Here is a 10655-nt window from a genome sequence, read left to right as displayed (position 1 = left end):
GGAAGAGAAGAAGTTTCATTCACAGAAGGATTAATAAGGGGGGTTTCAATCATTGAAAGGTCAGTTGAAGAAATGAAATCTGAGGCAGCCTTTTCGCGAATTGGAGATAATGGTTTAATTTGCGAAGATGTCGCGGGAGATTTAGAAGAGATAAGTAAGTGGAATGGAACAGAGGTTTCAACGGTTTTAAGGTGGCGAGATTTCTTGAGAGGTCTGTTGGCATCCTTATCACCCTGCGAATCACAATCCAGATAAGAAATAGAGGCAACAATATTGTTATTAGAAAAGAATAATGTTTCTTACTACCTTATGATTCGCAGAATTTCTTTTGTTTACAACAATCTTATGCTGCGATTTGGGAATATTAGGGTTCTGAACCGTAAATTTGGTGTTAGAGGCGTTTTTGCTGAAATAAAAATAGTATGGGAATCACATAAACAGCATCATCAAATAAAGCAGTAAGCAAGATCAATTTCATCAAAACCCATAAAAAAGAAAAAAGAAAACTAACCTCGATGAATCCATGGAAAACACTAGCAGGAAGATTAATTTGGAAGAAAGTTACGAACAGTGAAGATCTACAAAGGGAACAGTACGGAGATGAAGAAGAAATTAAAAAGATTAAAAGAAGGAGAAAGAAGAAAAAGTTGCAATGGCAGAATTTATGGAAGAAAAATAGAGTTGCAGAGATGAGAGAATAAAAAGAGAAGAGAAAGTAAAAAGAAAATGGAAAGAAGAGTAAGAAGAATATATAGAGAAGATTTTTTTTACTCGAAGATATAAACACCATTAATACGAAAAGACGTGAGCGGTTAAAAAGCAGCGGTTACAGAAGACGTGTCAAGAAATAAATGGAAGAAAGGATACGTGTGATAAATGCAGAATATGAAGAGATGAACAGCTGCGGCATTTCTCACATCGTTCTCTACTTCGCAGAGAAGATATGAGAAGAGGAAAGATGTAGGATCAGAATCTCGCAACAATAATTCCTTAGCGAAATTATCAGCAACACAACACAACAACGTCGCAGAACAATTTCAGAAATGACATAAAAAACGACGTCAAATAAATCATGAAAAAAATGTGACGGACCTGCGAAAATTAGAGATTTTGCGAGATTAACATTTGCAAGGTCACGAAAATGTCGCAAGCCAAATCCGAAAATAAAGGACATATTAGCTGTCACCCACTATGTAATTCCCTATAAATAGCCGCTCAGTTGTAAAGGAAAGGGAGAGATCTTTTTTGAGTGAGAAGCAAGTAAATAGGAAAGAGAAAATCTAGAGTAGTGGTTATTCTTGATTCCTTTATCTTTTCTTGTAAGATTGTTCAAAGATTCATCAATAAAATTAAGATTGTTAATCTAAAATGAGTTGAATGTTATTGAAATCTTGTGAGGGGTGTAGTGTAGGATTTCCTGCAACTACATAAACAAAGTGAAGAGGTTTTCTGCACTCATCACTTATCAAACGGCTTTAACCTTTGCAGGATGTCAGCGCATTAAATTTGGTTTTACAATTTTAGCCCTGAACTAAAATCCACCATCAACACCTACATACCTCAGCGGTCTTCTGAGAAAGTTTAAGCTTATTTGCTAGTTGATTTGCTCTTCGTTGAAGTTTGTTGACGTGCCTCAATTGGTGTTTGTACTTGTAACACCTTAAAAGTTCATGACCCTTTAGAGAACAATACGAGCACATCAAACTAGGATAAAAGTCAGGCTTCTGAGATGTGCACGTAGCTAGACACATGGTGGAACCTGAAACATTACAAACAGAGTTTCCAAGAAATTGGTCAACTTTTTCTTCCAGATTAGTTGAGTTTTCTTCTGAAAGAATATTTAGATTGATGTATGTATTACTACAGTTATCAAAATCAATATTTTCACCAAGAAGTGCAACACTTGATTCCTCGTCTTCATTGGAATCATAGTTGTCATACATTTCATCAAGAGTTATAGCAAGACCTTTGTTCCCGGTGTATTTTCTATGATTTGGGCACTCGTTTGAAAAATGACCAAATCCCTTATACTTAAAGCACTGAGGCATATCCTCATCATCAGTTTGATCAGTTTCCCTGTTTTTAGGAGGAATGTGATTATGAGGTTTAATTGATGCTTTAGGCTTATCTCTGGAGAACCGTTTACTTCTCTTCAACAGAAGATCCCTAAACTGTCTTGTGATCATCGAGACTGACTTGTCAAGATCTTCATCTGATGAATCTGTCTCAGAGTGATCATCTTCATAGATATACACTTTTTTACTCTTATCAAGTAATTTAGTGTCCTTTTGTGCTTTGAACGCAACATCCTTAGTTTTGGATGAATGTTCGTGATCAAAGATCTTAAGCTTCCAAACCAGCGTATTTCTGAAGAGATTATCAAGGTTATTTCCCTCAACGATGGCATGCTTCTTAGAGTCGTATCTAGATGGCAGCGATCTGAGAATTTTCATCACAATGTCCTTTTCAGGAATAGTCTTACCCAATGCAAAAGATGCATTAAAAATTTCAGACACTTTGTGATTAAACTCATCAAATGTTTCTTCATCTGCCATACGAAGGTTTTCCCAATCTGAATTAAGGTTTTGAAGCCTAGCTTCCTTTTCACTGGAGTTATCTTCGAATACGGTTTCTAAGATATCCCACGCATATTTAGACCTCGTGCAATTTGACACATGGTGCTGAAGATTTGGGGTAATGGCATGTATAATGGCATGTATAATGGCATTCAAACCGTCGGAATTTTTCTTTGCAGCATTTATCTCGGCAGGTGTGTATTCACCAATAAGCTTGGGAACGTTTGCATCTCCAACTGCCACGACGGGAGAATTATAGCCATTAACAACATATACCCATGATTGAAAATCATGTGCTTGAAGAAAAGCTCGCATAACAATTTTCCACCATAAGTAATTAGAGCCATCGAAGATTGGTGGTACGTTAATTGAGATAGCACCTATGTCCATAGAGTCAGATCGCTACAAACACAGACTTGTAAGGTCTTAAACGTGTTTGCCTGCTCTGATACCAATTAAAAAAGTGGGGGTACAACAACCACACCCAATATTTCTCTTAGCAATCTGTATGGACAAACTCCAATATACTTTCTAGAGAATCTACTAGAAAGTCAGACTCAATCTAGATAAAAAGTATATCAAAGAGTTTATATCTCAATCTCTCGATTTTATATATACTCAAGCAGATAGAAATCTGCGAGTCTTTATCAAATACTAGAGAGATAACTTGGATGGTACCAAAGACCAATATCCAAGTGCCAATCAATTTAAATCAACAACCAAAAGGTCGGATATTCTAATTGATTGAACAACACACAACCTGTGATATTTCAATTATATAACAAAATATAATGCGGAAAAGAAATAACACAGACACCGGAATTTTGTTAACGAGGAAACCGCAAATGCAGAAAAACCCCGGGACCTAGTCCAGATTGAACACACACTGTATTAAGCCGCTACAGACACTAGCCTACTCCAAACTAACTTCGGTCTGGACTGTAGTTGAACCCCAATCAATCTCACACTGATCCAAGGTACAGCTATGCTCCTACGTCTCTGATCCCAGCAGGATACTACGTACTTGATTCCCTTAGCTGATCTCACCCACAACTAAGAGTTGCTACGACCCAAAGTCGGAGACTTTAATAAACAAATCTGTATCACACAGAAAAGTCTATGGTAATAGATAAATCCGTCTCCCACGAATATACCTACGAGTTTTGTTCCGTCTTTTGATAAATCAAGGTGAACAGGAACCAATTGATGAACCGGACTTATATTCCCGAAGAACAACCTAATATTATCAATCACCTCACAATAATACTAATCGACGCAGCGAAAAAAGATATTGTGGAATCACAAACGATGAGACTAAGTGTTTGTGATTTCTTTTATATCTTGCCTATCAGAGATATCAATCTCAAGCCAATTATTACAATTGTACTCGTACGATAGAAACAGCAAGATCAGATCACCCAACTACGAAAAAGTAGTATCGGTCTGGCTTCACAATCCCAATGAAGTCTTTAAGTCATTAACCTGGTTTAGAAGAAACCAAAGGTTAAAGGAGAATCGACTCTAGCTTAGCACAACTAGTATCACATAGAAGGTGCGGGGATTAGGTTTCCCAGTTGCTAGAGTTCTCTATTATATAGTCTTTCAAATCAGGGTTTGCAATCAATGTTAGCTTGGTAACAAAGCATTCAATATTCACCGTTAGATGAAAACCTGATTTAGACTCAAGCTAATATCTTTCAACCGTTAGATCGAAAACTAGCTTATTACACACAAATGAAATGAACGTTTATAGGATTATGTAACCGTACCCAAACATGTACATTTGTTGGTTCAACAATAGTCAACCAAATGGTTAGCCATATGAGCACTTTCATATCAACCATATTCTTCTTCACCATAACTAGTTCAAGTGACTCAAATGAACTAGTTAGAGAGTTGTTCAATTGCAAGAAAATCTTATGTAACTACACAAGACACAATCGAAGCAAAAACAATTTGATTCACTCGAATCGGTTCATGACCTATATAGCCACGGTTTGCATTTGCATTCCTTAGTTTATATAAGAATAATTTCACAAACATCATTTTTTATATATAACCTACTCAAGTTCGCGGACTTAAGTTCCCGGACGGAGTTCGCAAACTCCAGCGGAAATTCTCGGGTCGAGAACTTCCGCCAGTTCGCGGGCTTGGCTCACGCCACCATGCCGGTTCTCTTGATCAACAAAGTTCGCAAACTTCGGTTCAAGGAATATGGACTTATACATTGTTTATGGGTGAAAACTATTCCTGCCGAATTTGGTAATTTGGGGTGTGTGGATGAGGAATGAATCTAAACCCTAAACAAATGCACTACACGGGAGTGCTTTATGATTCGAGAAATCAATCTGTACAATTCTGGCCTAAACCAAGAAATGGTTGTTCCAGACTTGCTTCGGTCACAAAGTGAAGGAGATGGGGTTGATCTTAGGGAGGGAAGAGAAGAAGGTGTTGAGATTGTGAAGTTGTTGGCTATGTATGACTTGTATCAGAAAGCTGAACTGGCTTACAGAATGAAAGCTATCAGTTCTGGTGTTGGAATACGATTGTATCAACACTTGGTTTCTGTTTTCTTGTCTTTTTTGAAAATAGGGAGGAGAACCTATTTATACAAGTCATTGAGCCTAACCCACGTCTCTCATGGGAAGTGGAGAAAGTGGAGTGATAGTGTAGTGGAGTTATGTGTGTTAGTGTTACACGATCAGTCTTGACCACTTCTCCCATCATCACTATCCGTCCATGACTTCCTGATACGTTCTTGTGATGGCGCGATGTCCGCTGCACGCTGTAAACCGCTATACCAATACCCCAGTATGTATCCCCCAGTTTGTAACATGATTGATGTCTCGAGTGTGTGGATCGTGGGACCCACAGAAATCAACATGTGATGCTAGATTAAATAACTAAGTTATTTAGGAAGTCGATACTTGTGACGTACCGTGTGTATTCTATGCAAGTAATGCATCGAATATACTCAGCATGTATGAATCATCGTTGTTTGAGCGTCTTAAAATAGCTTCATGTCCAGCCTACTTCATGTGATGGTTTGGAGGCTGCGCAAGCAAGTCCTGACTTGGCCGACCACATGGTGTGGTAGAGTGGCGGATGATAATCACCAAGACACCTCATTGACCAGTTAACTCTTGACCAGGGTTATATAACCAAGCAGGTGAAGTTGAACGGACGAGATGATCTTTGAGACACTCATCTGCGACCGTTAGTGGAATTAGGGTTTGTGAAGAGGTGCGCAAGCATCACTCTTCAGCTTGGTCGAAACCAAGCTCGGGACGCAATTTTGGCCAGGCCGATAGTGCATGCGTGTAAACGGCATGCCGGAATAGGCGCCTATACCTTGCTGCCCCATGAATGCGTGATCTGGACCGCTCAATCTGTCCGGTAAAGAGGAGCGGCTAGGATCGATTTGTGACAGAAATTTTGTGCCGCAAAGGCCGTGTGACAAGCCTACATCGGGCGCACGTTTCGAGACGACCAAGCTTGGTCGATCTTGGCCGATCAGTCCGGCGTGCAGGTGGCGGGCTGGTGTATGATAGACACATTTATGTGTCTAATATGTCTCAATTGTACGTATTGTTAGTGCTCGATTTTGTATTTATTTTTTTATTTTATGTCTTTGTGGGTATTTATAGAAAAATAAGCTCTTGAGGCGAAATTGAATCAAAAAGTGGTGTTTTACACCCCAGGATAAAGTACTAAAGGCACCCCAGAAAATTACTAAAGGCACCTCATGGGAATGTGTTATTCGGACTCCAGCAACGGATAAGGGGTGTCCTTCTTCTAAAATTCAAATTTCATTTTTGGCGGGAAAATTTCCTTCTTCACTGGCAGATTTTTGATCGAAGTTTTGAACGTGTTCTAGGGGGATTCAATGGCTGATTTTTGGTAGGAAGTTGTGATATGGCCTAGCAAACACGTTGTGGGCTTTTGGTTCGATCAGAATTAGCTAGAATCGGCTAGGCAATCCACGAGTTGCAAAAAGGGAAAACACGTACAGGGAGAAGATATCCACGGGTTCTGGAAGAATTTGTACGTGTTCTGATGATGTGTAATGACTTGAACAACTTGTTGGAGCGTGACAAAGATAAACAGGGATAGTTTTCACGTAATTGACAGCTGCAGATACGTGATCGAGATAAAAAAAGGAAAGAAAATATATCGTCTACTGAGGAGTAATGGGAGAATATTTGGAGTGATTGAGCAAGATTTTATGAGGTTGTTGGATATAAATAGGTTGCTGGGGTTGAGTAGAAAGGGCGTCGAGAGTTTGGGGTCGATAAGAGAGCTCAGGAGCGAGAAATCAAGAGTTGATGAAACTCTGTTTCTGCTCCTGCTGATGATGAAGAACACCAAGAACACGAAGAACAGACTCGCAGGGACAGTCGTTTATCAACAGTGAAATAGACTCACAGGCATGGGTCGTAGGTGTGGGTCTTAGAACCACATCGACAATAGCACTTCTCTTTTATCGTTCTTTTGTGACGCTTCCTGTGGGTCGCACATTAGCTGTTTACAGCATTTTCTCTTCTTCTCTTCATTGTAAACACCATTTGAGCAATAAATAAATATTTTGAGCGTGTTTTTATCATGATGAGCTAAACCCAACACTGGGACGACGGAGGACGGTGAATTTTATACACGGGTAAATTTATTTTATTCTTTTTTATGACTTTTGCATTAATTTATTCTTTTTTATGACTTTCAATTTTAAATTAATGCAAAAGTCATAAAAAAGAATAAAATAAATTTACCCGTGTATGAAATTCACCCTCCTCCGTCGTCCCAGTGTTGGGTTTAGCTCATCATGATAAAAACACACTCAAAATATTTATTTATTGCTCAAATGGTGTTTACAATGAAGCGAAGAAGAGAAAATGGTGTAAACATCTAATGTGCGAACCACAGGAAGCGTCACAAAAGAACGATAAAAGAGAAGTGTTATTGTCGTTGTGGTTCTAAGACCCTCACCTACGACCCACGCCTGTGAGTCTGTTTCATTGTTGATAAACGACTGTCATTGCGAGTCTGTTCTTCGTGTTCTTGGTGTTCTTCATCATCAGCAGGAGCAGAAACAGAGTTTCATCAACTCTTGATTTCTCGCTCCTGAGGTCTCCTATCGACCCCAAACTCTCGACGCCCTTTCTACTCAACCCCAGCAACCTATTTATAGCCAACAACCTCATAAAATCTTGCTCAATCACTCCAAATATTCTCCCATTACTCGGCAGTAAACGATATATTCTTCTTTCCTTTTTTTATCTCGATCACGTATCTGCAGCTGTCAATTACGTGAAAACTATCCCTGTTTATCTTTGTCACGCTCCAACAAGTCGTTCAAGTCATTACACATCATCAGAACACGTACAAATTCTTCCAGAACCCGTGGATATCTTCTCCATGTACGTGTTTTCCCTGTTTGCAACTCGTGGATTGCCTAGCCGATTCTAGCTAATTCTGATCGAACCAAAAGCCCACAACGTGTTTGCTAGGCCATATCACAACTTCCTACCAAAAATCAGCCATTGAATCCCCCTAGAACACGTTCAAAACTTCGATCAAAAATCTGCCAGTGAAGAAGGAAATTTTCCCGCCAAAAATGAAATTTGAATTTTAGAAGAAGGACACCCCTTATCTAGTGGTCTCCCCTTATCCGTTGTTGGAGTCCGAATAACACATTCACATGGGGTGCCTTTAGTAATTTTTCTGGGGTGCCTTTAGTACTTTATCCTGGGGTGTAAAACACCACTTTTTGAGCCAATTTCGCCGCAAGAGCTTATTTCTCTATAAATACCTACATAGACATAAAATAACAAAATAAATACAAAATCGAGCACTAACAATACGTACAATTGAGACATATTAGACACATAAATGTGTCTATCAGATGTCAGCGCATAAATTTGATTTTACAATTTTAGCCCTGAACTAAAATCCACCATCAACATACATATATGTGTTTCCACAACAATGCTTATATCCTCCAATGGTCATATAATCTAAACTCTCATTTCAATCATTGGAAGATTCTTAGAGGACGTTGATATTTTATAGTTGTTATTCACAAACTATTTTTCGTCAAAGTAAGCAATTTCCAAAGTGATTGAAACTTGGCATGACTTTCGTCACTAGGTAAAGATGAACTTGGTTAAAGAGAAAGCTTACCAACACATATTTCGAGAAATAGATAGGCGAGATAAACTCGGCTCGAAATAGCAAATGTGTATAATCTAAGTCTATATAGCAAAACGACTTTTGTCTCAAGATAGGAGATAAATAGACTTTTGAGTGATAGATAAGTTCAAGTTTCCAAATACCTTTTAGTCGATGAAGATCCACCGGTTCCTTGAGTAGTCCTTCGTCTTGTATGATGATTGCCATGGAGTTCTTGATCTCAACTACACTTTCTATCCTAGTCTGAGATCTTAGCTATAGTAGACTAGAAATCAAGACTTATAGTTTTGATCACTAACATTGACAAACATTCTTGAGATAGAAACGCATGCGAGTTCGACCGAGCAATGATCTAACACGGTGAATATTGAATGCTTTGTTCCTAAGATAACATTGATTGCAAACCTTGATTTGAAAGACTATATGAGGGAGAACTCTAGCAACTGGGAAACGTAATCCCCATACCTCATGTGTGATACTAGTTGTATTAGCTAGAGTCGATTCTCCTTTAACCTTAGGTTTCTACCGAGACCCTGTAGGTTAACGACTTGAAGGCTTCATTGGGATTGTGAAGCCAGACCGATACTACTTTCTCGTAGTTGTGTGATCCGATCTTATTGTTTCTATCGTACTAAATACAATCGTAAGGATTGACTTGAGATTGATTTCTCCGATAGGCAAGATATAAAAGTAGTCACAAACATCTTCGTCTCATTGTTTGTGATTCCACAATATCTAGTTTCGCCATCATACAATTTAGATTATTGTGAGGTGATTGATAATACTAAGTTGTTCTTCGGGAATATAAGTCTGGCTTATCAATTGGTTCCTGTTCACCTTGATTTATCAAAAGACGGAACAAAAATTCGTAGGTATTTCTGTGGGAGACAGATTTATCTATTACCGTAGACATTTCTGTGTGATACATATTTGTTTATTCAAGTCTTCGACTTTGGGTCGTAGCAACTCTTAGTTGTGGGTCAGATCAGCTAAGGGAATCAAGTGTGTAGTATCATGCTGGGATCATAGACGTATGAGCGCAACTGTACCTTGGATCAGTCTGAGATTGATTGGGGTTCAACTAAAGTCCAGACCGAAGTTAGTTTGTAGTAGGCTAGTGTCTGTAGCGGCTTAATACAGTGTGTGTTCAATCTGGACTAGGTCCCGGGGTTTTTCTGCATTTGCGGTTTCCTCGTTAAAAAAACTTCTGGTGTTTGTGTTATTTCTTTTCCGCATTATATTTTGTTATACAATTGAAATATCACAGGTTGTGCATTTGAATCAATCAATTTGGAAATCCAACCTTTGGTTGTTGATTGAAATTGATTGATACTTGAACATTGGTCTTTGGTACCGTTCAAGTGATTTCTCTCGTATTCAATTAGACTCGCAGATTTCTATTTGCTTGAGTAAGTATTGAATCGAGAAAGAGAGATATAACTCTTTGATATACTTTCATTAAGATTAAGTCTGACTGTCTAGTTGATTCTCTTAAAAGTATATTGGAGTTAGTCCATACAGATTGCTAATCAAAATATTGGTTGTGGTTGTTAGACCCCCGTTTTTTCAGATGTGATGTTTAATCTAGATGACCTTCGTCTATCCTTCTTACATCAGGGACAACAGATTACCTTACAAGGATGTTCATCTACTCCTTCTTGCAGCATGATTAGTGGGTCTTCTTTTCTTAATTTTCTTAAAATCAAGACACCAACATTGCTTGGTCAGTTCTTTTTTCTCACAACAATTCTTGTTGCTCCCATTCCTTCTACTATTACTTCAGTATTAGAAGATTATCAAGATGTGTTTACAGAGCCTAAATCTTTACCACCTGCCAGAGCATTGTATCACTGTATTCCTCTTAAGCTAAACATAACACCTACTTCCCAAAGG

The sequence above is a fragment of the Papaver somniferum genome, chromosome 1 (genome assembly GCF_003573695.1).
Source record: "Papaver somniferum cultivar HN1 chromosome 1, ASM357369v1, whole genome shotgun sequence".
NCBI lineage: Eukaryota > Viridiplantae > Streptophyta > Magnoliopsida > Ranunculales > Papaveraceae > Papaver > Papaver somniferum.
This window is presented reverse-complemented; position numbering follows the sequence as displayed.